Source organism: Bombus vancouverensis, chromosome 2 (assembly GCF_051014615.1).
Source record: "Bombus vancouverensis nearcticus chromosome 2, iyBomVanc1_principal, whole genome shotgun sequence".
NCBI lineage: Eukaryota > Metazoa > Arthropoda > Insecta > Hymenoptera > Apidae > Bombus > Bombus vancouverensis.
The window spans coordinates 17,798,014-17,825,669 of record NC_134912.1 but is presented as its reverse complement, the minus strand read 5'-3'; the positions used below and the strand labels follow the sequence as shown (position 1 = coordinate 17,825,669).

Sequence of the window (27,656 nt, the reverse complement as noted above, 5' to 3'; positions counted from 1 at the left end):
GAAACTTAAAATTTAGCATGCGAATAGGTTCTGGTGCACAAGCCACGGTAAGACAGGACTCAGAGCGGTGGCCTAAAGTCGATGAAAAAGCAAAAATAAATGAAATGATAACAAAAACATGTCTATAAAAAAGGCGCCAATTTCCTGACCTTCCAACTTGTTTGTCCCTGAAAAGGATAGAGATCTGAAAAGAAGCCAAGTTTGGACAGGACAAGATCTACAGCTTCGTTTGTTTCTAATTGGAGAAAATACATTTTGAACTTGGCAAGCTTTCTTATAGAGACTAGTCTCTATAGTTTAGTTCCTTGTTTCTGGGATACCGTTTCTAGTTCCTCGCAATTTTCATCTGCTTTTAAGCTGTTTTGCACCTTTCGAACGTGGTCTCCGAAATAAATCGACTATCCTCTTTTACCTTTTCCTTGCTCATTGGAATCCCTCGTTGTCTTCTTCCATTCGCGTAAAAAATGTACAGCTCTATGGAAACTTGCCAAGCTCAAAATGTATTTTCTGTATTTGGGAGCAATCGAAACTGTAGATCTTGTCCTGTCCAAATTGAGCTTCTTCTTAGGTGTCGACCCTTTTTACGAACAAACAAGTTGCGACGTCACGAACTCGGCGTCTTTTTTACAGATATGTTTCCGTTGCCATAATGAATACACGATGTGAGAAAATTGTCTCATTAAATTTTCATAGTGTACAAAAATAAAAAACTGGTAAGATTGCCAATGTGCAACGATACAAGACATCGAGTGAAATACGAACGAAATATTTATTCTCCTCTTTGCATCGATTCCACATACGCTACTAGTTCCTTTTCTTTTTATTACACGATTTCTTTCGTTCGTAGTCTCGAAATCTCTCATTCATCGGATACGGTATTTTAGATATACAAGGCGGTATCTATTTCGAATTTTTTCGCTCCGCCATGGCTCACGGATATGCGATATTACGCGGATATCGTTGTAAATGCAACTGAAACCAGTATAGGTAGAACCAAGCGGATTGAACGTTCAGTTCGATGCATATTATGCATACAGGAAGTACAATCTCCTGCGCATTCTATTTTCCTTCGATATGTATTAGTCACAAATTTATGCGCGTGAACCAACTTCTGTCGATATGTCTGCCACGATGTTATTTCCGTGGTTCGATCGACTGTCTCTGCGTAAATTGTCGAGCATACTGAAATCTTTCGTGCGTGTCAAATATCGAAAATTTGCTTAGATTTACATTTACAGGTATAATATGTTACGTATATCTGTTATTCTAAAATCGATATGTACTATATGATTCTTTAGTCTGACACAATAAGATCAAATCGATTCTCGTAGTTGAAAAAGCTTTTAGAAAATTTGAAATTTACGTTCGATAGAAGATTTTCCCTGAGAAAGATATATCTACGTTTTCTGTTCCACGTGTCAACTTCTGCATTAATATAACCTACGTTCTTGCGTTTATATAATATGTAAGACAAAGTTAAAATATGAAAAGTACGATACACGACAAATTTAAAAAGTCAAACTCCTACAATAGTAATAGAAAAACCAACAAACATAATCCATATTAATCCAAGTCGCAATAGAATCAAAAGATTATAATTTTCCCTTGCACATTTTCGTTCGAAGCAGATTGTTAGAGGTACAAAAGGATGAATATCAAAATTTCCGCTATTTAATCCCTTTCACACAATTCCTTTTAAGCGTCCCTGAATAATTACGATTCGCGTAACATTTGCCCGCAGTTCCCTTTCCATTGGCGAGAATACGATGACACCACGAGGTTCAGTTAACCACAGCGAACGACGACATCAGCCAAACGTGTCTTTCGCTATCTCTATAAATCACTTTTCTCGGTACAGTTTCAGCGTAACACGACCGCATTGTTGCGGCTGTCTCTCGAAACCTCGACTTTAACTACTGCCAGTTATACGCCACGCTGTACAGGCATATCGCGCTTTAATTATTACCGAAAGTTTCCGACTTGCCGGACTTTTGTCACTTGTTAGAAACCAGTTTAATCCTGTGCTCGTCTAATCCCTTATCTGATCTTCTCGTTACGTCCACGTTGATAGTACGATGCATTTTCCTAGAGGAATACAGCCACTGCCAGTTAATGCTTCACGCATTTGTACACTAACATCGACCAAATAGATTAATCTGGAAGGGAACGAGTTGGAGGAAACTGTCGCAAGAAGTGAATTAGTTGAATCAAGAAGATGGATCGGATAGATGATGGTTTATCATTCCGCGGATGTCTAAGGGTTTGTGTGTTATTTCATGCTGATGACAAGATTACGTCTGTATTATTTAAAGCCAAGGAAGAACAAGATAAAGAGGAGAGAAAAGATGGTAATATGGTCCATGTTTTATTAACGTAATATTTTATTTGTACCTGTTCGATGAATCTGCAGCTTCGAATTCTGTTTCTTTGCATTATGATTGTAAAAGAGAACGTTACGGAATTTTTGCACGCCTAATATCTTCACTTTTTTCTTTTTTGTCTGAATTCTAGGATTTTATAAAATTCAAAGAAATTGGTGCTTTTGATATTACGATATTACGTGATAAAAATTATTGCTCGTCCTTAATGGGTTAGATATCGTCGTAACGTAAAAGATGTAAAATGTACTACCAGCGACTGATACAGGAATGATAGAAACGGCGTATCATGTACATATTCTTTTTACTTACCTTTATCTTTAAAATTAGAGGTAATAAATTATTACTAAGAATGGTTTGATCTAATTTTTACAATAAACCTAATCTATATAGCGATATGTCGAAACTCTCACTATACAATATACTTTCAGTATACGATCATACAATTGAAACGCGTCTATCGTTATTTCTCTTACCGTACTGGAAGATCATCGTAATTGACCGAGGTATTATGAGTTCAAATTTTATTGGAATTTAATGAGAACAGTTTTCTGAAGCACCGTTATGGGACTGAAGTCGTTCTTTCTGATAAGCAGAGAGAGAGAGCGGGATAAGTTTTTACTGATAAGCAGAAAGAGTTTGGAAAGGAACTGGCAAATTTTTGTTTATACTAAGCCAAAATCTTGATGTTTTATCTGTTCACACAGGAATGCACCCTTTGCCCTGTATCGCGTGAAAATAGCGAATCCGTTGTATCGCGTGAATCCTCGTTGCTGGAGTCGACGAACTTCGAAACAGGCCTTCGTGAAACTTTAATCGGATGATTTATGTAGTAGAACACGTAGCTTCCTCTGGATATATTTCCTGCGAGTTTTTGACCATGGGTTTAAGATGGTCGATAAAACAATGGTGTTGACTAATAAATCCGTGTTTAATATAATTATTAAATATTATTTATAGTAAAGGTTGGAATTGTATATTTTAAATATTATTTATGGCAGTGTACAAAACTTGACAAGAAAATACATATATATACGAATTTGATGTTCCGAAATGTAGCGTTAATTCGAAATTTAAAATACGACTGACGGAATGCTCATCACGGTTCTTAATTAAGTATTTGAAATGAATATATACATATGGCTGACAGGAGAGCCTGGTACCCTGTTATAATTTTAATTAATCCAACTTTATCTCCGTTAAACAGAATTTCTGTTACATTACGCGTTTTCCATCAGAGATGAAATTTCCATAACATACGTTAATATTATTAGGTTATCTAATAAGTTATTCAAACTCTTCTGCATAAGTAACACGAGATAAAATATGTATATAGTTTACGAAATACAAATAGTTACAAACATACGTATTTTCTTTTTCTATTCCAAATTCTCGTATTTCGTTCTTTATAATGTTGGTATTATTTATGGAATAACATAGTTTAGAAAATTAGTATCATAAAATTATATAGGTAAAGTAAATTTCGTACCTTATGGTATATAGTATACGGGCGAGTAATATTACGGACGAGGCTCTCTTTATTATTTTTATGCAAATGTCTTAATGTTTTTGTATATAAGAATCAAGGAACTTTGATTACTCTTTTTCTACACTGTTTATTTAAAATTAAGAACATATTTTCTGAAGTACTTATAGAGGGTGGTTGGTAACTGGTGGTACAAGCGGAAAGGGGGTGATTCTATGCGAAAAAAGAAGTCTAAAATATAGAATAAAAATTTTTCGTTTGAGGCTTTGTTTTCGAGAAAGTCGACTTTGAATTTTCGCTCGGTACGCGTGCACTTTATCACGTCTCGTTATAACGGATCTCACTATAGATCGTTGTCTCGATTAACGTTATTTTTTTAATTTTTAAAATTTTTAAATTTTTAAATTTTCAAATTTTCAAATTTTCAAATTTTTAAATTTTCAAATTTTCAAATTTTTAAATTTTCAAATTTTCAAATTTTCAAATTTTCAAATTTTCAAATTTTCAAATTTTCAAATTTTCAAATTTTCAAATTTTCAAATTTTTAAATTTTTAAATTTTTAAATTTTTATTCTATATTTTCGACTTCTTTTTTCGCGTAGAATCACCCCCTTCCCGCTTGTACCACCAGTTACCAACCACCCTGTATATCATATTTACGCGTGTTTACATCGCGCAATGTTATTATTTCACACAGGCCGTCGATTGGCTAATAATAATAACAACGCACGCGATATTACGTTTATTTATTTTATATCAATGACTCTATATCTCTTGGTAATTAATATCAGAAGTCGAGATAAACCGCGATGTAAGATTGCTTTCAGTTCCACCTTTATTTGCCACTGTTTCCCTTTGTGACGTCGCGCAGGTTTGCGTCTAATTACAGTGTAATCCCGGTAATGTGACACAGTTTTTTAATTGGTACGACCATGGTTCATAATTACCTGGATAATATCGAATTACAGCAGTGTGGGACACGTAGCGGGAATTTGTGTCAAATTTTGCGCTAAAAAGAAGCACCAAGTCTGTGTCGTCTAATCGATCGCGAGAAACACGAGGGACACGATACTGTTTCTCTCGTGTTTCGATCGTATCTTCGCCTGGTTCAACGAACGAGCCAAAAAGAGACAGATAAGAAATCTTAGTTACTCCATTCACACTTTTCAGAAGTCAATATTATTCCAAGAATTAATTAGCCTTTTTGTATCAGACGTTATAATTACGACGTAACGATGAAATAACGAGTAAGAAAAAGTATATGGAGTTTTTACAAGAAAGAAGGTATTACATCGAGCGTAATAAACATTGTGAGATAAACAAACTTCTTATTCCACGTATTTTATTTACACAGTTATTTTTAAAGTTATCTGGGAATCATTAATTTGTGTTTAAGTGTCACATTACCGTGTAGCTTTAACTTCATATTTTATCTTCAACTACTATAAACTTTATTTTACTTTTTTCCATTCTTAAATTCTAACAGGGATGCACCAAGGGACAGAAGTGAAATTTATTGCCATAAAAAATATGTAATACAAACAGCAAGTATAGCATGTATTACATACATAATGTGGTCGCAAAGTATGAAATATAACTTACAATTAAACTGTGGATCATATTTTTATGGATATAATTAGAGGAAGAAAATCTAATTAGAGATTTGTTTCGTACAGTGCATATTATAACTGTACTTTATACATTCTTTGTACATTAATTTTACATCTCTAAATTTTCCACAAATGCATAAACGTTTCCAGTCTACTTATAATATTTGGACAATTTCTTTCGATTAAGTTTTTTCCTAAGCCAGTATATTTGCAGAGAAACGAATTTCGTCCATCAGAAATTTCTTTCTTCTTTGAAAAATACCAGGTGCTTAGAATGTTGCGCACGTAGCGAGCATTTGTTTGCTCATGGTAGAGCGAGTTAAAACGACATCGGCTTTGAAAATAATGACACACTAACCTATGTAATTCATTCTTCTTTCGTCATTGCTAACCACACAGTAAATGCAGACATCGTACTCTTTTTCTTTGCCTGGTCGTATCAAGTTGCACGAACAAATAGCAAAGGTTTCGATTCAAATATATATAAAAAAAAAAAAATACATGAAGCCTTAATAAAACGCGCACCGGATCTCTCAAATTCCATAATCAAAATTATGTTTCCGTACTAACGAATCAAAAATATCGTACATACCAATCAGATGAAAGAAAAAATTGTGGACCAACGATTGTTCGAATTTCTTTTTCACAAGCATTTAAAATACTCTTATTCCTATCGTGGTTCTAAATAAACTGAAGACCATCAACGCAGACTTATAATTCCAGGAATAAGAAGTAAAATAAAAATTTGTGTTCTGACATAACGGTAATTAATTTTTTGCCTTCTACTGTTATTACAGACAAAAATGAGGTAGAGGTTTCTCGTCGAACTATACTAAAAGAAGTTCGTAACGTGTGTGGTATAAAACTGCAAGAAATCTAGAACCTAATTAATTCGCGTGATGATTTCTTGATAAACGACTCTTCTTTCGCCGATAAGTTGCTTCTAATGATGAAAAATGTCGTTGCACCAAGTACAGGTCAGTCCTTTAATTTTGGTAACGATCCACGTTGCCACGCATGTGCAGCTCGTGAATTGCTTAACGAGCATTGCCTGATACATCGAGTAAACTGGTCCACGTTACTAACATGCGACCGATTCGTATGTGCAATCATGACATTACTCATAAATGGTAAAGTCGTTTTATAAGGGGACAAATTTACGAGAGAAAAAGGCGAGAGTTTTGTTATTAGGTTTCTCAATTTATCGAGGATTAGTATGCGAAGCATAATCTTCGATACGAACAAACGACGGATATGGTTCGTATACGAAGAAAATTTAATCTGATCCAAAGCTTCGAACGCGCTTTCGAATTATTCAAAATTGGCAGAGCAAATATACAGCAAGAAGAATACGAAAAAGAGACATAGCAAGAGAAAAGCGGATATACAAAGCAAAGAAATAAGCTGAGAAGAAAGGTATAAACGAAAAAAGATAAAAAAGAAAGAAACTAGAGGGAGGGGGTCCATACCTCATCTAAAGTTTTTACAGTCTGAATGTCAAAACGTTTTATATTTTAATTATAGCTATCACATCAACTTTTATACACACTAATTACTCCCGCAAGATGCGCGTGCGAAATATTGCCATAAGTATTTTTGAATACTTTGGAATTCACATTTTGCGTATTTTCTAGTTTACCGATAAAAAGGTAGGTGTTATACCATAAATAAAACCTGTAAATGTTAGTTACGCGCAATTGAGCATCGCGGAAGTGGCATTTTATTTTCTATCCGCTTTGTTTTGTCAAGTTAACCGATTTGATAAATAAGCGGCTCGTATCTTACATTTTAGCACGTTTCCTCGATTCTATGTACGTACATATACCTCAGCACATTACACACATAATACTCGTTAATTCATCACCAGTGCAGGTCGAGAAAATACCGTACGTGGCATATCTTGTAAAGTGTAGCGATATTTTCCTTATTGCCCGTTAAGAAGAAACATACAGCCTGTAACGTCGAAAAAATGACCCTTGGTCCTTGGATTCGTCTCGACCTATTGATTCCTATTACGAAGGAGGGCGTAATTGACGAATGGCCATTGAACGAGGGAGACTGCGTAAGAATAAATCGAGGCGGCAAAGCATCCCTCCTATTTCCTTCGCGCTCAAGCCCGCTGGGCATTTTCTTTCAGCGATTAATTCAAAACGCATTATCCCGTCGCGTTGCTCAATAGAGCGGACGTTCCACATAATAGATGACGTAGAAGATGCTGATGAAGAAGGCGACCAATACGTCATTCGATTTATTGTCCTCGCGTCCAGCCTGTAATATAATAGATGATGCCGGTGCGTCGACAAAGAAATTATCGTCCACTTATTTCCGTAAGTGTTCCAAACACGGATAAGGAATGACGACGTTCGACGCTGAAACGACTGTTTAATAGTTCTATCGTTTTCAATTATTCGCGTTTATATTGCTTCTTTATATTTAATTATTTTGAAGACATTAGAGAGAACATGTTTACAGTTCTTAAGGTGAACGTTATGTTTGTACGAATAATTGTCGATGGGAAAGATACGTGTCGTATATGTTTTCTTTGGAGAAATATTTTATAGAAATATTTTCTCTAAATCGACGGTTCCTTGACGCATTAGGGAATAATCACAAAATATTACCCAATTAGTTCTTCGTGTTAGTAGAGTAAAAGAACGTAAAATCACAAGTAATTGCTTCATTTGGTAATTTAACACGTTCTTTGCATACTACGCGGATCCTAATTGGCACGTACCTTTTTCCCATAATTTCGTGATTTTTACTTCACGTTCTTAAGCTTTTCGCTGTCGAATAAGATTGTGAAAAACACTAAAAAAGTGAACTATTTTTTTTAATGATTATAAGTAGTCCTATTTGTTTTATAAAAATACGAAAACATATATCTTTAACTGTATTTCCTCTTTATTTTGAAAGATAGTATACGCAATGCAAATGGTTACGGTCTCAGCAAATAATATCTCGTGTCTTTCCATATCCGTTTCCGCTTCACATGTTTCGAACACCACATCAGGCGTTCTTGTTGTGGATTCGTCTTCGTTCCTGTTGAAACCATAATCCCTAATGGTATGTTTGTTAGAGTACAGCATCAAAAAAAAACGGTTACATCTCTCGAAAATGTTTTTTCCCCTTTACATATCGAAAGCACGCTAACAACCTTGGTTCTCTGTGTTGTTGTTTCACAAGACATAAGAACACGTTACACAAAAAGTAGTACAGCGGTTTGATAATTAGTTGGATAATTGAATGTGCATGTATACATTAAATCTTCCGTGCGAAACCTAGCGAACTTCGGCTACTCATATTTCATGGAATAAAGTCGTTTGACGACAAACTATCCAACCGTTTACGATGAAGAAGCCATCATTCCGCGAAGGAAAAGCATGTTTACTCGAGGAACGGATCTTACCGCGATATTCTATGAAACAGTGTAGCAACAATAATGAAATAGCACGTTGCGTGTCGTTCTATGTTAGCTACGTCGACTCACCTGCATATTGCACAAGTGTTTACTTTAACCGGGACATAGCGATACGCCGTGAAATTACATTCATTTCGAAAGAATACAGAACAAATTGAATTTCTTATTCAAAGGGTGCTCGATTCGAAGTACTAAGGAGATTGAAATATTTTTCCTCGTGATTTTTTCTCTTCGAAGCAAATTAAGTTGCAACGACTTGTTCGTCCTGTCCTTCTTTCTCTTCGCTTATTTACCTATCCTTTTCACTTTGGCTTGTTGAACTGATCTTTCGATAAGAGATGGAAATTCATAGATGTTGCTTGAGAATATTGTCTTGTCTCCTACGCTATTCGTGAAATATCGAATTATATAGAAGATATTTCATTCGCCAACATGGATATGTTGACTAAATAATAAGTGTAACGAGTATAAATCAATATGAAGTTGACTAAAATACAAGTTTATGGTATATAGCGTTGTTATGGGATTCTTAACTGAGATCTTAACGAAAGTATCCACATATGTATTGCTTTATTTGTCTTTGTAGTAACTTCTCTGGTACTTCAATTTTTATCGAGCAGAATACAGTGATTGATCCTTCCGAGACAGATTTTTCTTTCAATAATGAACACAATAATAAGTCTTTATTCTATGTCTCTAGATGTCAGCAAAACTGCAAAGGATAATACACAAATTGTAACTCAGGAAGATTACAATAATCGTGTAGCTTGTTTACAAAATACCTTTCAAGTTTATTGTCTCGTCAGTCCCAAAAGTGCCAAAAGTTTTAACCAATATCAATTAACAACTCCAATAAATATTCCAACAATGGTTAATTAACCAATTAATCAACTGAAATTCCTTTGGTTTTGCGCAAAAACTTCGATCGTAGCATACCAAAGCTTGAAATATAAAAATCCGCAGAAATAACATTTGTTCAGCGTAGTAAACTTAGTGTACTCTATTGTAACGTGAAGAGAAACAGTAGAAAATTTAAGGATACAATGTCGATAGGTGGTATGAGAACCGATAGCGTAAGCCACAGACAGTAAATATAAAGTACAACGTATCTTCTTATCAATATCGACAGTGTTTCAGACGGAAACTTCGCAGACTTGGAAAGTTGCGAAAATCCCCGGCAAAACCGTGCAACTTCCTGATGAAACTTTTCAATTTGATCTTACCTTTGCTCTTTCGTGTTATGTACAACATTTTGGCTCGATGTTTTTGAGTAAATCCCCGTTATTGCGCCGGTATTCGTAAAAAGTTTTGCGTAAATAAATATCGTAGTTTCTACATGATGTTCCGTTAATTCTGTCGCGAAAAGTATCGAATTTTCTCTATGATTTCGTAATATGCTAATTCTCTTCACATTTCGGGCTTGAAAGGACCTTCGTTTCTAATATGCAAAAATCTACAGTTTTCTTTCCGAACGGATAAACGAAGATCTAACCTTGTAAATGCGATTGCTATCCAATTGTTACGTGCTCATAAAATTTCTATTGAATCGAGTAAATTGCGTGTGATATAAGAAACTGCAGAGAAGCGTAAGTTCTGTCTTATTGAGTGCACCGCGCGTCTGACAGTAACGACTTCCCGTCTTCCTTTACGTTCAACCTCTTTAGCGCATTATATTCTCATAACGTTAACCCGTCATATTCCGCTGCGTTCTGCAAGAATTGTTTGATTTAAGACTAACGTAATAATTTCTTTTATGATATCACCATAAAAATAATTCTCTATAAATCAAATACCAAATTTTCGAATACATCAAGTTTTCCGCTAAAATGTTCCCCGTCTTCTGTGATTCACGATCGTAAATTAAAAAAGAAAGAAAAAGAAGAAATAAAAATACGGAGGAGACGATGCGTCAAATTTATATCAATTTTGTTTCGCATTATCCAATTTCAACTCTCATTTGTTAGACTACACAGCACGAGATAATTGTGCAAGTTTTTAGGAAAAAAAAAAAAGCGAAAGGACTGAAGCAGAAATTACGTAAATTGTATATGGCGAAGACAAAAATTTCACGGTGCATCGCGGGTAGGTAAGTTTGATGCAAACATCACGTGTTTTGGCCAAGTCACACGGAAAGACCATCGTGCCTCGCTGAAAGAAGAAAGTCGTGACGGAACACTAACAAGCTCGAGTTTGTCAAGCTTGATTTATTTTCACGCGGCGATTTGTGCTCGCGAACGAAAACTTTGTGCTGTATAATAAAAGCGAACGTGGCTGTTTGCTGCTCGTGTCACCTTTCACGATTGGTCCCCATAACGTGCAACTTCCTTCAAGTTCTATCCTGCAGTCCGTATTATTTCGCAAGTCTTATCACGTTGCAGTCTCTTGGACACACACGAACAATGCTAGCAGAAAGTTCTGACTTTTAAACACTTCTCTTCCCGGGCAATTCGATTCGAGATTAAACTTTCGAATAATAATAAAGTTCGTTTCCGTTTGAACTGACTAGTGAATTTTTGCATCTTTATTCGCTGTAGTTATGGTAAATATAAGTATAAATATAATATGGAGATAGGAGTTTTATTGTGGTGGGTGAATTAAACGAAATATCGGACGCAGGGTGTATATGCGATAGTTGTTACAAAATTTATTAATAAAAGATGTAAAAGGGTTTAATTGATTTTGTGATTGCGGATTTTTATTCATTTATAGGAAATTTAGATAATACTCGCTATAATATTCGGTGTGTGAAATAAATCTCTGTATACGTTCTATTTCCTTTGTTAAATTAAAAAAAAATGAAATTGCATACATATCCATATTCTAGCAATCAGCTTAAATGGAAAGCAGGTAAAGGTATACGCTACAAAATTGTTGTATTCAATAATAATGTGAAACGTAGCGTTAAGTTAAAAAAACTTGGTAGTCTAGTTCATTAGCATTATTAAATATCTTCTTAGAGACACTTGTACCTTCATTAAAGTTTTAAATCTTACTTTTAGCGAGAATAATCATTTTGATGAAAAGTTTTCGCAAAGGCGCAAAAGGAAAAAAGAAATGCAGAAAAAACTTTTTCTCAGCTAAAACTTTTCAGCATAACATTACGGGTGTAATATTGTTGGGGGTGATTTCATTCCCTAAGCGTAAATTTCTTTATCTAGATGGTATAAGATTATCTTGATTCTTTAATTTCATTTATTCTAAAATTCATTACGAATAAAAATTCATGAAATTTCACTGCTGTTATCGAAGTTTTTAGTCGACGTGATCGTGTCCTTCTTTAAAAGCAAATTATACTAAGTATAAATTAATCCTTTCCGCCCCAAGTTATCCTTGATCAGTGGAATAAACTCCAAGTATAAATTACCGTTTAATCGCTGCATACGGTTTCCCCTAATTAGAGTAAAATCTCTACTGTCACTTTCTGGTGCAAATTAATTAAAGCACAAATCCATTTAATACGTGGACACCTGGAAATTAGATTCTTCCCTTTAACGAAAAGAATTGTGTAAAAGATCATTCTACTATTGCCTTCTGCAATAGCTAAACGAATATCTGTGAGAAGACTAACGAGTGAACAGTCAAAGAGCAATTGTTTCGTAAAATATTTCCTATGGAAGCTGATACGAGCTTATTTTTCCACGATAAGGTGAAACGATGCTTCCGCGAAAGTTCCAGCAAACGAGAAATTTAATTAAATTCCACCATACCTACGTGTAATTTGCGCGGAACGAAATGATCATTCGCGTCAAACGAAATCCATTCCTCGTATCGTCACAGCCGGCGTGCTGCCAGTGATTATTTAATAGCGAAAGTAAAAAGTTTTGGGCAGACGACGCTGATTATATTCCGTCGCAAGATGAATTATCGCGCGGTTTGTGCTAACGCGCAGCGTCAACCGAGTTCACACGGCGCGTCGCGAATGTTGACGAGTGGAAACGGACGGATACGAAGTCGTCTGACTAAATACGAACTAACTCTACTTTATGCGTGATGAACGATTCCTTGTTCAGTGCCGTACGAACTCACGGCACGGAAGCATCGTATTACGTACTTGATCTGAGCACTATCCTTAAATCGTCGAAACACAGATATACGTCTGTAAAGAAACGTTTTCGTATTTATTCTATGAAATTTATATTATATATTATTTTATCTGCTGTATACCGACGAAGAATCGTATAATATATTTGTGTTTCGCCGTGGTTGAAACATTTAGAAAATTAATCCTAATATTAATTTTGGAAGTTTAATTGCATCGACATTGTAACGGTTACAAGCGACTAAACGTAATTCTGAATTTCATTGTCCTAATTAGTACAACTTATTACTACACTCAAATAATATCATGCAAAGTGTACTTTATTACTTATACACGAAATAATACAGAAACACATTCAACCAACGTTTCATTAATGTAATTTACAAAACGATTCCGTCGATCGTGAATTATACACATGCTGGTTATACTACGTTCACCATATTAAGTACAATCACAGCACACGACGTTCAACTAGCGTCCAGTCGATAGTCCGACCATTGTTAATTATCATCTTTTCATTATCATTCGTTTATTTCGCGGAAATATTTACACCGACCGGCACATAGACCGCCATCTTCGAACATAAATTCAGAGGTTACTTGTGCCAACAACGAGGAAGCGGCTAATCCCACCCTGTCGGTTCATGCTTCTCTCTTTCTTTCTCTCTACCTCTTTCCTCCAGCTACAGCTCCAGTTCCGTTTCACTTTCTCTCCTTCTTCATTTATATCCCTCTCTTCCTCCAACTTCCCATCTTACATCCCCGTTTTTCGTCTCTGTCGCTCGTACTCTTCACCGCTATTCTCCCCCCTTCCGGAAAATCAATATGGAGTGGCGTTGGTATACGACGTGGTGGCTGCTACCGCATGCTGCTCTCCTCTCCTTTCCCTTCTTCGCCGCGTTCCCTTTAACCCGCCCGTTTCCCTTGTATCTTCCGTTTCGTCGCTCATTCTACGTAGCATCGACCCTCTCGGAGCGTTCTTCCTCTCGCTGAACGTATTTTAGGTCGCGTCCCTCATCTTCGCCCCGTCTATAGTGTCTGACACCTCATCATCAAACACACAGTGAACTACCCGCGAAACGTGGCTTAGCTTGCAGCAAAATCGGTCATCGAGTTGCTTCGCGACTTTATCCTGCGTCACCCTATAGGTCAACATCCAGCTCGGGTATATTACCGCCACTGGTTGAATACACCGCGTGCGTTGCGGCGAATTATCGCACTTTCCGGCTCTCTCGCCGCGCCATCCACCGACCGTGCTTTGGGTCGCAATATAATTTCTCTGGAGAATACCTTGGCGAACCGAAGAAAGTCTGAGGATAGGAGGTTGGCAAGGCAGAAGGCGGAGCGAAGCTGTCGAGGGACGAGAAGAGCTTTGAGTTAGCTGGGTCTCGTTGCTCGAGACGCGGTTCCATTTTCGCGACGACTCTGACACCGAACCACGCGCAATTCTCGGGTGTGCTTCTTAGTTTGTCTACTGGGTGTTTCCGAAGTAGGTAACTTTCGAGGCTAGGCTTTGGTTCTGCTGGCATAAAGGGAGATTCGTGTCAAAGGCTTATCATTTGCATAGTAAACATCGAATGTCTTACCAGTTTGTATGGTTCGAGCGAAAGAAGCAGAGATAGTAACGGCGGAGGAAAATGTTTCAGGTTAGCAAGCTATTTTTACGGACTTTTTTTTTATTCAGATATATTTCCAACGATTCAAGTCCATAATAATTAACATATGCGGATGAGATATCTCAGGTAGAAACGTGCAATCGTTTCACCATGTGTAAGTATACCTCGTACATCTAAAACCCAATCTTTTTTCCTGTCACGTGTCCAAAACACGGGACAGCAGAAAAGAAAGACTTGCAGACTGTCATTTACACCAGCTGTTGCCACCGCGAACGCGACAAACCACCAAAACGTTGCCATCTGCTTCCTCAACCACTCTATGTACCATTGAAATCTTGGGTCTGTGTTTCTCGATTGCTTCGAATATGCCTTTCGCTCGATCTTCCTGGTTGGCTTTTCTAAAAACTCTTTCTTGGTCGATTCTTCCGTGTCTGTTGAAATTCTTTCGCAACGCTAGTCATTGTCCTCGAGGGTGGTGCGTTTCAAAGCATCCCTGCTGCTCACGGAACACTGTTGAATGTAGGGTAAACTGTTGAACGTGACACAGTTCGTGTACGCGGTCGCGCGTTTTGTCGCGCCGGACAAAAGCGCGAGCTTTTCCACGATCTTTTATCGTTTACCGACACGATACCAAGAATCGGCCAGATCCTGGCCTTCGGATAAGTGTTTGGCCACGCATGCGCCATTGCACGCAACGAACTCGTTTCGATTAGGTGAAGTAGATTTTTAAGCGGTCGTGCGTGTTTCTTTTGCCTCGTTACGCTTTCTGCGAACGAGCGTGCTGTCGATGCGACGTAACGGTGTTACGCGTAATGAAACATCTGCATACGATCGGTCGGAGCATTCTTTTTCTTACTTTTTTAAGTTTCATAAAACTTTCCCGAGTTGGAGGTAGAGTTTGCGTGGCTTTTACGAAGCACTTCGTAGATATTTTAAATACACGCAGGAAGTAATAAATTAGGGTAGTTGGGAATAACGTTAACAGCTTATTTGCTCTTATGTATGCTCTGCTCTTGTCTACACAAGTGGAATCAGAATAATTGATATAATCAGTATAGAGTCGTAATTTGAACTTGTAATATGCGAATTCTCCCATTAGTTTGGATCTAATACATTTATTACATGTATAGGTGATACGTGAAACGTTATTGCGAATTGGAAATTTGGTTTCTATCTATAAACTATCAAGGCAGTTACAAAAGCAGTAATCAATTAATACAGTGGTGCACGCTGTAAGTTCACTTTACTTAATGATATAATCATAAAATCTGATTTATTGATGAAATAATGCGTAAGAAAATACATTTAAGAAAAGAAAAAAAAAATAAATTACTTTGTATAGATTTTCAGAAAAGAAACGGGATGTCAGAATTGTATGGTTATATCATTAAATTCCTATTTAAAACGATTTAGGGTAATGCATTAATAATGGAAGCAAGATATAATAACAAAGCGATAACTTGTCATTCAAGCTTACTAATAAACATCATTGCAAAGAACATTAGAGGAACTTCAATAACATAAAATATCTTATGTTGACTAAATAAAAAAAAAAAAAAAACTATATACGTAGCTCACACGAAGCAGTTAATTCAAAAGACAAAAAATGTATAGCTAACCTACTGCTAGGAAATGACAAGTTTGTTTCTCTGCTATACTACTAGTATCTCATATACGATATGATAATTACGTTTTACTTGTCTTCTCATTTTCCAATAAATATTACCATTTTCTTTTATTCGTCTGTTTCTTTGTCCTCGAGTGATTTGTTTTTAATGTTCGAGTTCTTACATTGAGAGTTCCTACCTCGATGCAAAGATCCTATATCCGCGTAAACGACAAGAGGAACGAGCAGTGTATCTACTGTGTATAAAGGAGGTCTTAAAGAGTTTTAATAAAATTCTTCGCTGCATCTGCATAAACGCACGCAGCGTCGTAATCCACTCACACGTTCCCATTGGGCAACACGCGAGGAAAGCGTGCCTTCTAAAAATATCCTAACAAGTTCTTCGAACTACTTATGAGTGGGATTAATAAAGTGTCGACCACTTGGAAATATCATGCGATACGCGGCTTTTTTTTGTTTTATTTATTTTACGATGACGGTTATTAAGTAATCGAGCATATCTGATAAACGAAAGAGAAGAAAGAAGAAAACGTGTACCGTACACTGTACAATGTACAGGAGCAATAAATTCTTTTACAGCGCTTAAATTAATTCCAAAGGTTGGTCATTTGAGAATAATGTAAAGTAAAGTTTGTAGTTGTATGCAAAGGGAGGTGTATGTGCACACTTCGTGTATGTGTATGAAGAAACGAAGGAATAAAAATTTGTGGCCTGGTTCGCAATTTCAGTGGAAATAGGAAAATAAATTGTACATGTGATACGCGAAAGAGGAAAGAAATAACGATACCATACGGAAGAATTGTACAGATGCATTAAACGAAATTTAAAATTGATTTCGTTTGAGTCATCGAAAGATTTTTATCGTATTATTATCGATTCGTAGAAATTCGATCGCGCATCAAATGTCACAAAGTTTGGCTCTTTAAGGTAGAAGAAATTAAGGTTAATAAAACTCATAGATTCCCAAGATACTTTTTTACGTATGAAGACAAACGTTGAGCTCTCGTGCTATTGTCAAAGTTAGATCAATTTCGATCGATCAGAAATTAGATCGATGTTTTTCAAAGGAAAGAGACATTTTGAATGGTTGATCAGGTAGGAACGTCAACATTCGATTTCAAAAGAGAAGAGCTTCTTATTAATTAGTACAAAGTAGATTTTACTTTGCTCGCAATAAAACACGTATGAAATAAGAATAAAACAATACACGCCTTGCCTCCCTCCTCCTTTAATTACTTATCTCGTCTTGAATGAGTAATTATAAAATACGTCCATCGATAACGCCAGGAGAAAGTCTGTAATCATAACATTTTAATAACTGAGTAGCAACTCTATTAATTTATACTGCAACAGAAATTAGTCATCGAGCATAAAAGACGCGTGGAAGTTGCAATCGTGCCGTAATCATGGTGCAATTTAAATTGCCCAGTACTGCGTTTGATTCAATGATTCCTAGGCGTAAAACTTGACAAGAAGAAATTCATTCTTGTCAAACTGCCACCCAACCCAGCGAGTTCGTTGAACTCGCAGCAACGCTATCTTCGCCCATTGCTCGTACCTGAAAACACCCATGTAACGATCTAACCCAGACACGAAACAACGTCCACGCGTTTACCAATTTTTTTAAATCCAAATAGTATCGCATACATTTACGTTGTTAAGAGCAAGTCGAATCGATTGACCAGAGGAAAAAATGTCATCCAAACGAACGCGTCGAAAATACACGAATAACAATACTTAACGCGTAATTTCACCTATGATACACTTACGACATCTGACAATGGCTGGGATAATTAGAAAAGGGGTAAAAATACAGAGACCACGAAAGACGAAGGATCGACCGATAAGCGTTGTGTGCAGAGGCGCCCTCGATACGAGAGAAAGAGAAAACGAAAGGGGGAAAAAAATCGACCGATGGAATTCCGCTCGATGAGGGTGCACAGGGTAGTTCTGATTCGGTACGGCACTGCGGCATGCGCAATGTACGTAGACTCGGAAGGGTGGTGGTTCGAGAGGTTGATCGTCGTTGCCGCGGTTGGACAGAGGGGGCTACTGGAGCAGATATATCCTCGTGGCGATGGAGGGGTGTTGCGGAGAAGGGTAAATGCGATGGAGGTTCGTTGAGAGGCGCGGGAGGGAGAGAAGCGGGAGGAGGGAGGTAGGTTAGTAGCGAAGGTACACGTTGTGCCAGCCGGCAGTAACGAGAGCCGTGCTTGCCACGGCCCACACGGCGACGTGTGCGTGTGCGTGTGCGTGGGTCAGCCTTGCCCCACATTCAGACAGTAGTCGCGCGTCTTTCGGCGAGGTCGAGCCGGCGCGGCGTTTCCGTCGAGTGTAGCGTCGAGAGAGACGCCGGGGATGCTAGTAGCGAGGAAGTGCCGGCGTCGAGCAGCGTCCTCCCGCCGGTTACTCGCGCGACGGCGCTCCGAGAACGCCGGCAAGGCTTCCGAGTGAACGAACGGCGACCTTCTTTCGCAGCTTACACACCGGCCGACAGCGTTTTTCTGTTTTCCTGCCTTACTAGTCGTCGTGTGCTATACCATCGAGAGAGGGTCGGTGCGCGTGGCCCAAGTAATCGTCCAGTGCGTCGACGTTGATGCGTGCGTGCGTGCTCGCGTGCCTGTCTGCCTCTCGCCTGCTAGCTTGGCTGCGTGCACGCGCGCGCGCGTGCTTCCATCTATTCGCGTGTAGTAGGAAAAACGGGCCGAGGTAGAACGCGAGGTGAAACGAGAGATGTAAGTCGTTGCTCGGTAGTCGGGGAACAGGCTCCCTTGCTCGGCCGGTTTTCGATTGCCTCGCGAGATCGTCTGGTGCGCGCGAGTGTGATTCCGTACTCGAGACTCGTGAAATTCGATTTACATGGAATCGTGCTGCTTTGTGAGTGCGAGGAAATTTGTGCGATTCTACTACGCATCGATTACGAGATAGTCGAAAATAGTTCGACGCACACAGTGATGTTCTTTGAATAAATGTCTAGTTTAAATGTGATGCTTCGCTTTATCGAGATATTTCGTGGAATGTCGCGTCGTGGAAAAATTCGAATTCGAACGGGTTCGAGGGGAGTGGGAAACAAGCCGCGAGGAACGCGACGCAGAAAAACCGGTCGATGCCGGGGCGGTCGCTTTAAATTCTACGATTTAAAATTCAAGCGAGAGTACCGTTTCTTACGCTGCCCGTGACGCTTCGCGAGATACGAAAAAGTCGGAGAAACTCGTTGTCGTTGGGGGAACACGGAATGCTCGGTATCATCCTCCTAACGACTTAAAATTCCAATGGAATGCTTGTCGGGGGAGGGGGGAAGGTTCGACGTTCTTTGAAGCACGGGAATTTCGTGGCCGTGAGAGAAACGGCGCGCACCGGAGAAACGAGCCACCTTTGTGATTGCTGCCAGACAAAACGATAATACGCGTTTCTTCCACTTCGAAAGCGAGCTATGCTCGACTTGCCTCCACGCTAGCCTTTCTTCCTGTCGGAAGGGGGGTTAAAACTAAGCAACTCGGGCAAACTTGGAAACGTTGAAAGCTCGAGACGACCGAAACTCTTCTTCTCCAGATCGAAACTTCCTCGATACGGAAAACTCGCGTTCCAACTTGGAAATTTATATGTTGAAATGCCCGATCGATTTTACATTTAGTCAAAGTTTTGCGAAGCCTTGCGATATGTTACAGTTATATAATTCGACTTTCCGAGGGAGATATAATTAATACCATATAATTCCACGCTATAGAGGTGAACGGTGAACCGCGATATTTATTATCGGAAACATTCATTATACCGAGAGAAATTATTTTTTAGTTTAATATCGATAAAAAAAAACAAGGAAATGTAGAATATGGTAAATTTCGTGTAACCGCAATTTCTGATTGTTTCTGAATATTAAAAACCTACGATAGAACTATTAAAACGTTAAATATTTAGAACATCGATGATCATAATTAAAAGGACGCGATGAAAATACATAAGTATACATATACGGTCATCTTTCTATCTCGATAAAAATCAACGTCAATGATTCTTAAAAGCATTTTTATGCTTTCAGTAATTGCAAAAACGACAAATCTAGAATCCATCCTTTTGACAGATACTTTCAAAACTTTCGTTAATTAATTAGAATTCGCAGACTTATACTTCACAGGTCGTGTTAAATTATCGGAAGAAGGCTCGAAGCAACTTTTTAATCGATTGAAAGTTTTCGTCTCATCTTTGATACGCGGTTACAGGTTAACATGACAAATGGAAGGTAGAAACGATCGACTGGATTCTATGGTTACGTTCCCTGTAATAAAAATCTTCCGCAATTGCGCCCCGGAAATTGGTTTAGCGGGTCAATAGCACGTTAGCTCAACGAGTTGAAGAGAGGGCACGCGCGTGTGTTCTCGTCGGAACGTTTGGAAATTCCCTATTTTTCTTTCCCTCCCTTTTCTCTCTCGCGTTTGTTCTGGCCAGTCGATCGATCGCAGGTTCGTTATAAATTTTCAGCAAATTTTCATTTCAAAGGCCGAACTTTACGCTGAATTTTATGCCTTCCGGTATCGAATCGTTGTGTTAGAAAACGTACCGCGTAAATCACGACCGTCTGTATATCATTAGCCTGTTGTTACTTGATCTTCACATTCGGAAATTTCGTTTTTCCAATTTCGTGTTCCGTTTCAATTACACGATATCCACCAGAGAGAAACTCTGTCCGAATAACGAGATGTATGATTATTTTCGTTTGCAATAGCGAACGTATAATCTTATTTCTTACTTTGATCGTTAATATTTAGAAATTTTGTTTCGCGCGTTTCGTTTCAACAAAGCGAAACATTCCTCGTTTTCTTATGGAATTAGCATCATCTTTCTTTCTAGCAACTGTCCAGCGTCGTTTCAATTATACAATATCCTTTCACACGAAAAATTACCTCGAATCAATTCTTATCAACGTTTCATTGTGAAATATAGAATAATTTCCATCTTCTAATTTGATTGCTATTTTTCGAAGACTTACAATTAATGTAGTACTTCTTTTCGATAAAGTAATATATTATAATTTATTCACAATTTATCACTCATAAAAAGAAACTCTTCTTAAGTAGTTTATATCGTCTTATTACGAACGTCTTGTGCAGCATTATTCCATAACTGGATTAGATATTCAGCTCATCGTCACTATCCTCGATTAATTTATCGCCTTTATTCTATCTCAGTACAATAATATCTCTGTAGGATAAACCAGAAACTTTCTTCGAATACTCCTGTACTATTTTATTCCGACATAGAGAATTATTCTTACCGAAGGCAAACATGGTACTAACAAATCTGAATATAATTCTGGTAACGTACCTAGCGTAACGTATCGTATGTTTTGTTTCGAAACGGAGCAATAAAGCAGAAATTCCAGTGCAAGTTCATTTCGTATACACGAGCTAACGTATACATTTGGTTACGATATCCGTGATTAATCGTTCCTCGTTTCGTTACGCCAGAAATAGAGGCACCAACGCGGTTTCATTGAGAATACGATCCTCCAGGGTTGTTGCTTCGAACTTCCATCTACCGTGACTTGTACATTGTATACGCGAAAATAAATCGCGTAACGCGAAAGCAGGTGTCCCTCAAGTGGTTCGCTCTGCTTTGGAAACACGTATTTCACATCCTGTAAGGATCGTAAAAAGAATCGAGTAAAAAAGGGTTTTAAAACACTTCCTTTTTTGATTTTGTTCCACTTTTTATAGTCTCTTCGAATTTCATTTGCGACAATTTAGCTTCAAAGATTTGTTTAGGACATTTCACCGGCGTAAAGATAGTTTGACAATATTCTTACGATTCTTTAATCGCTATACTCTATATAAGATATTTTGTTTGATCTTTCAAGTTGAATATGTACGACTTTATCAGATTTACTGCTACGATAACGTCATATTATTGAACTACGTTTATCTGATTCTGATTAGTAGAATATAATGTCCGAGCTGTGAGAATTTAATAACATGTGACAAAGGAAGGTAACACAGAAATAGTAATACAAAAAAAAGAGATACAAGATAGATAGATATGTACTCTAGATAACTAGAACGTAAAAATCTACATGGATTACGAAGCATAAAATATATTCCCAAAGCCCTTAGTTCCTGTTTCGGAAATACCCTTCACGATTCGTGCGAGTTTTTAAAGCAGATAGTCTATGACAATTTCACTACAATTCCCAATAAAGAAACATCGCTGGCGATTTTAACTCTTTCTCAACTTTTCTATTCACTTTGCTATAATTTTATTCAAAAATAGGCGAGTCCATTTAAAGTTCCACCATCATCGTATTAGAGACCGTTATCTGCAGAATATCACAGGCAGTTGGAGAGCAGGCGAATATAGGAGCGAGTCTCGAAAGCCCTGTAGACTTTTCCGCTGGCCGCAGCTGACGCAGTATCTTGCGACGAACATGTTTGGTATCCTCGGTGAAGCGAGACACGAAATATTTTTTGCATTCGAAGCGAGGACTTAACCTTCCCTGGCGAGAAAACGTTGCAAGTTTCGCGTTCTCGTTTAAAGCGATAAGCTGTTGCGAAATGGATCGATAGAGCGCATAGAACTTCGAAACAATGCGTAAAATAATTCGATATCTTGAAATTGTACAGTATCCCTTACTGTTTAAAGGATAAATGAAACTTCTTTAGGGTGGAGGTCAAGGGAAGAAATACCTTGGAAGTTATCGTCAAATTTTGCTATTATCGATCCGTAAAATTGTTAATAAAAATATTTTCCAAACAAGAAGGATCGAGCGATTAATTCTTGTAGGCAACACCTTGCTCTCCTTTTAAGGCAACGCGATGTTTATTATACCAAAATTTTCTCGTTCTAAACAATCAAAACTCTCGGTACCTAACAGCAATATAACTTCGAGTCATTAGCCATCGTCGAACATCAGCAACCCTTACTTGTGCTTTCACTAGCTACACGAAGTTTAGGTATTTGTTATAAATTGCCCTAAAGCTGAATAACCAATTGACCAACTATCCTTGACAAGCTTTAAAAATTTCTAACAAACATAAATCTAAAACAGAATATCGATCGATACTTTCACTTTTCAAGTTATAACTGAGCCCCGTTTTCTTCCCAACGATTCTTCTCTTATCGTTTTCCGATATATCGTATAGAAGAATCAGAGTCGTCACCGAAGCTCACGCTCCGCGCCCTTTCACGCTGTTATTCCCATTTCTACGGCCGCGAACGTTAAGAAAGATACCGAAAAGAAGGATAATTTTGCCTCGAGAGAATAACCACGATGTTGGTCGAATTTTGCTTTAAAAGAAGGGCGCGTAGATCTCGATAAAGCTGGGCGACGCTTTTAATGCTCAACGGACGTTTGAGCGCCGTGAAGTCAGGGGCTCGCCGAATTTCTTGCTGCCACCCTCGGCGTTATCTCGCGCTAGCAGCTCCGTGGCCGCGTTTAAATTCTGACGAGCGACGGGCAGCGTGTATCAGTGGCAAAAAGCACGGTGATTCGCAATGGAGAAAGGAGATCGTAGGTGGTTTGGTCGCAGCGCACGCGTTCCTCGTATTTTGCACGTTCCCCGCGGCGCGACGTGACGCGACACTGCGTGATCACCGTACGCATCACCGCGTAAAATTCCGTTTGCAGAGGCGGCGTGATCAACGAGGAAAAGTGTCTTATATCGGCGGAAGGTGCAGCACACGTTGGAGACTGAACGAGTTAAGAGCTCGGGGAGAAACTCGGTACCGAGGGAAGGAACAGGGATGAATAATTTAAACGTACGAATGGGAACAGTCTGACATATCGATTAAAAGAAGGGAGAGAAGAATAGAGAAGGTTTTAGAGAACGAAGAGTGGCTCGTCGATGGAATCACGATAGCTAACGCGAGATTAAAGATACCACTTATATATGTGTATATGGAAATATATGAATATATGATAATTAATTATTAAAAAGAAAAATCTACTAATATATTAAACGTATATGTCTCTGGAGAAAAAAAAAGAGTTATTATTCGAATCTATTGTTTTATCTACTCGTTCGAGGTTTACACGTTGTCCGATAAGAATATCTATGTTAAGCCTAATGGTGCGCGCGGGAACACGCGCGTAAGTATCAGCGAGAAACGCATGAACGAGAACACTTTCGAATTAAGGGAGAGAAGAACGACCAAAACGAATGTTGTCAATTAATATTGTATATTATTCAGATCACTTCCGGAGTTTACGATTTCGCCTAGTTCAATTACTAACTACCTTTACGCGCCGTTCCCTCTGTAGCCGTTCTTCGAATTCTACCTCCAGCTTAAGAATAATTTAAGAGAAACTGAAAGAGTCGACAACGAAAGCGAAGAAGAAGAAGAAGAAGAAGAAAGAAAAAAAGAGAAAATTGAAGAAAGAAGAGGAATAAATGAAAAAAGAAGTAGAGAAAGAGTAAGAGGCAAGAAGGAGTGGAGAGAAGAAACAGAGAGAAGGGTAAAACGGCCTACAAATGTATTTAGATTTAGTGCGCGTCACGGGTCCTCGACCGGACCCTTCCCAATGGTTGTACCTGGTTTAATCTGCAGTTAAGACTTCACCCGTTCAAAACGGAAGCTACGTTCGGTTTCCGTATCATTACGAAGGTAAGGCAACAGTAGAATAGGTCCTTCAAACACGGTCTTTACGATCTCGAACAGTTTCCATGGTGCTGTATGACTCGTGGTTTCTATCCAATTTTGGATATCCTCGTTCTTGAAGATTCAACGAGGCTGCGCTGTATTTCCTACGGATATGTAGAATGAATAGATAACACTTGTTGCCTCTAAAAGCATCGTCATTTTTGTTTTCTATTTGTTTTTCATTCGCCATGGCTGCGTATCCTTCGTACATAGGGAGGCAGACAGTATTCGTGAAGCAAGGACATCGGAAGAGACAGATTCAACAGGAAAATATTCACGAGCATCGTGTATTGTAAATGATTACAACGCGGTGATATTCTCTATATTTAGTATATCGCCATTCGTTTGAGAATTAAAGTGACGTTTACAACGACGCTGCAATGATTTCGATACGACTGTGTAATATCTTCGTTTCATCCCCTGAGAAATGGAATCCACTGGTGATAACGTTTGATTAAACGATTTCGTGGGTGGTTGGATAATTGTTACGTGAGATTAGTATTATTCGGTTGTACAATGTTCAGATTAATTTTCACGTGTTTGTCCTTAGAATGTCGTATTTTCTTATGGCCCGGTATTCTGAGTACTTTGGTATTTCTGAGTGCTAAGGTTACAAACTCCCGCTGGAAAGTTTAAGGACGACTGTTATCATATTTGTTTTAAAATTGGAAAATGTTACTAATGAATTATATCGTAATATGAAATTTAACGTGATAATTTATACAATAAGCAAAATGATATATTATACTATTGATATATTAACAATTTTATTAAAAGATGCCTACAATTTAAAATCCACAATCTACGTGAAACATAAAAATTTTATTACAAATAGAATAAAGTGTGTATTAATGAAAAACACGTAGGATTGTGATCCACTGCGTTTTCAGGGAACACCAAGGAAATAGATTCTTGAAAATCGAAAGTTTCATACGATAAACTTTTATTCGATGGAATAGGCTTGAAAGTTTGTCTTGTTATGGGTTCGATGGTCATTAGCGTCTAAATATCCTTGTAAGTATCAGAGTTACGAGAAACTCTTGTTGGGACAGAGTTAGTCAGTTCGAAGCGACTCGTTCTCTGACCGTAATAATTTCTTTGTAGGCTTAAGTTCTCGTTGATTTTCCAGTGATTTTAAACAAAGTATACAATTGTTTCGTTTTCAGAGCTTAATGAAGATCATTCGGTTAAGTTTTAGGACGCATACATTTTCCCAATTATTCTCTGTCAATTGTTTCACTATATCGCTTTTGAACAAATATATATGTTTAATGAATATACATTTAAAGATAGGAAATTTGTATCATCGAATTATAACGTCAAAAATCAATGAAATTGGAGCGTTTAATTTATTTCTGGATTAGCGACTATTGTTTAAATTTACGATAAACTATATGTTCTATATTCCATGAAAGTTTACGTACAATTTATTAGGACACTTATCCGCTAATAATCTTTATAATACACAGTTCTGATACAGGTGCAAGTGATTGTACGATTAAAATTATCGAGCGAAATTAACAAAATCCAGTCGCTGATGAGCGATGTCCTCTGGAACGAGTTAATTAATCGCTTATGTATAACAATATGTGAGCCAGCTTATAAGATACAAACTTCTGTGAACTTTCACGCGTAAGTACACACGCTTTCTGGCAGATAAAAGTACTTATTTTACATATACAAACACAGAACTATAATTTCACTAAAGCAATCATAAAATATTAGGTCGTCCGAAAAGTTTCTTTCGTCTTATAGGGAAATAATGGAAGCACATTTTCCCTTTTATATTATTCTGTCGAATTACGTATAATCCATTGTGTTCTATCAAGATAAAGATTACAACGTTCGATAGATTAGGTTTCATGTTTGTATAAAGATGCGTCGTTGTAAAAGAAAGACACTTTTCGGACAAAACTAATAGAAATCGAAATTTATTGATTGCATTTAGAAGCTCAAATAAGATCAATACGATCAAACGTATGAAAGTCGATTAAGTTTTTAATGTCGCTCATCGACGAATAAGAATACTTTGTAATTCGATTGTTCACATCTCGTGCAAACTAGGAAAACTTTTTTCTTTCAATTAGGGGCCTGTCGGCAGACAGAGGCAGCGTATGGAATCGGTGACACGTGGTCGGAATAATTCCGCCATTCCCGTCCCATTCTTCTCTTTATGGTTTCTCCGACACGTTCCGTGTCGCTGCCTTCAATTAACTTTCCGGTCGCGTTCCACGGAAAAAAGGAAGGTTTCGTCCTGTAAGGATTCCCGGACGTTTCCCAGTTGAAAGCCAACAAGGAAAACGCGGTGTAATAAAACATGCATGATCATCTACTTGGTCTGGACCCCTGCTCGTTTCACGCAGAAATAACTCTTCGAGGCACGCTATCGTGTCGCTCTTTGATTAAAATTTATGAAAGACAGCAGGGTTCACTGTCTCGTAGTTGCAACCTGGACTCGGATAACGGCTCGTGAAAATGTCGATCTCGATATCGCTTGTTCTATCGTATTATTTTTAAATTCACGATGCCCGCTTTCCATTGTAATTTCAAATTGAGAGGATACTGTTACCGTCTTGAGACACTGTCAAGCGATAAATTGGATTAGTAAAATGTAGTGGTAAAATGGATATTAATGTTGTTGGGCGTTGAAAACGTAGGAAGTGTTTGATTGTAATTAAAATCTCAGCCCACACGAATTTTGTCTTAGATTATAAATAAAGAAACGCGATAGAAATAAACAAATATGTAATTATTTTTCTATCGAATCATATTGATTTTGTCAAAAATCTCAACATATTTTTAGTAATTACAAAGGCAAGAAATGTGAAACTAGAATGAAAGATTTTGAATGA

General features: G+C 37.8%; 1 protein-coding gene across 9 annotated transcripts in view; it reads left to right on the top strand.

Annotated features, from left to right (window-relative positions):
• Positions 1–27,656, top strand: part of unc-13 — a 375,340-nt gene that overhangs the window by 129,938 nt on the left and 217,746 nt on the right. For 5 of the 9 annotated variants that reach the window (XR_013061854.1, XR_013061853.1, XM_076627831.1 and 2 more), the window contains exons 1-2: positions 18,449–19,050; positions 23,792–24,768. The exons of 1 other annotated variant lie outside the window; for it this stretch is intronic. The gene's annotated coding sequence lies outside the window, so the exon portion shown is untranslated. Of the gene's footprint in view, positions 1–18,447; positions 19,051–22,308; positions 24,769–27,656 lie in introns of those variants that run through there. 3 more of the 9 variants (XM_076627830.1, XM_033350897.2, XM_076627829.1) reach the window with 3 other exon arrangements.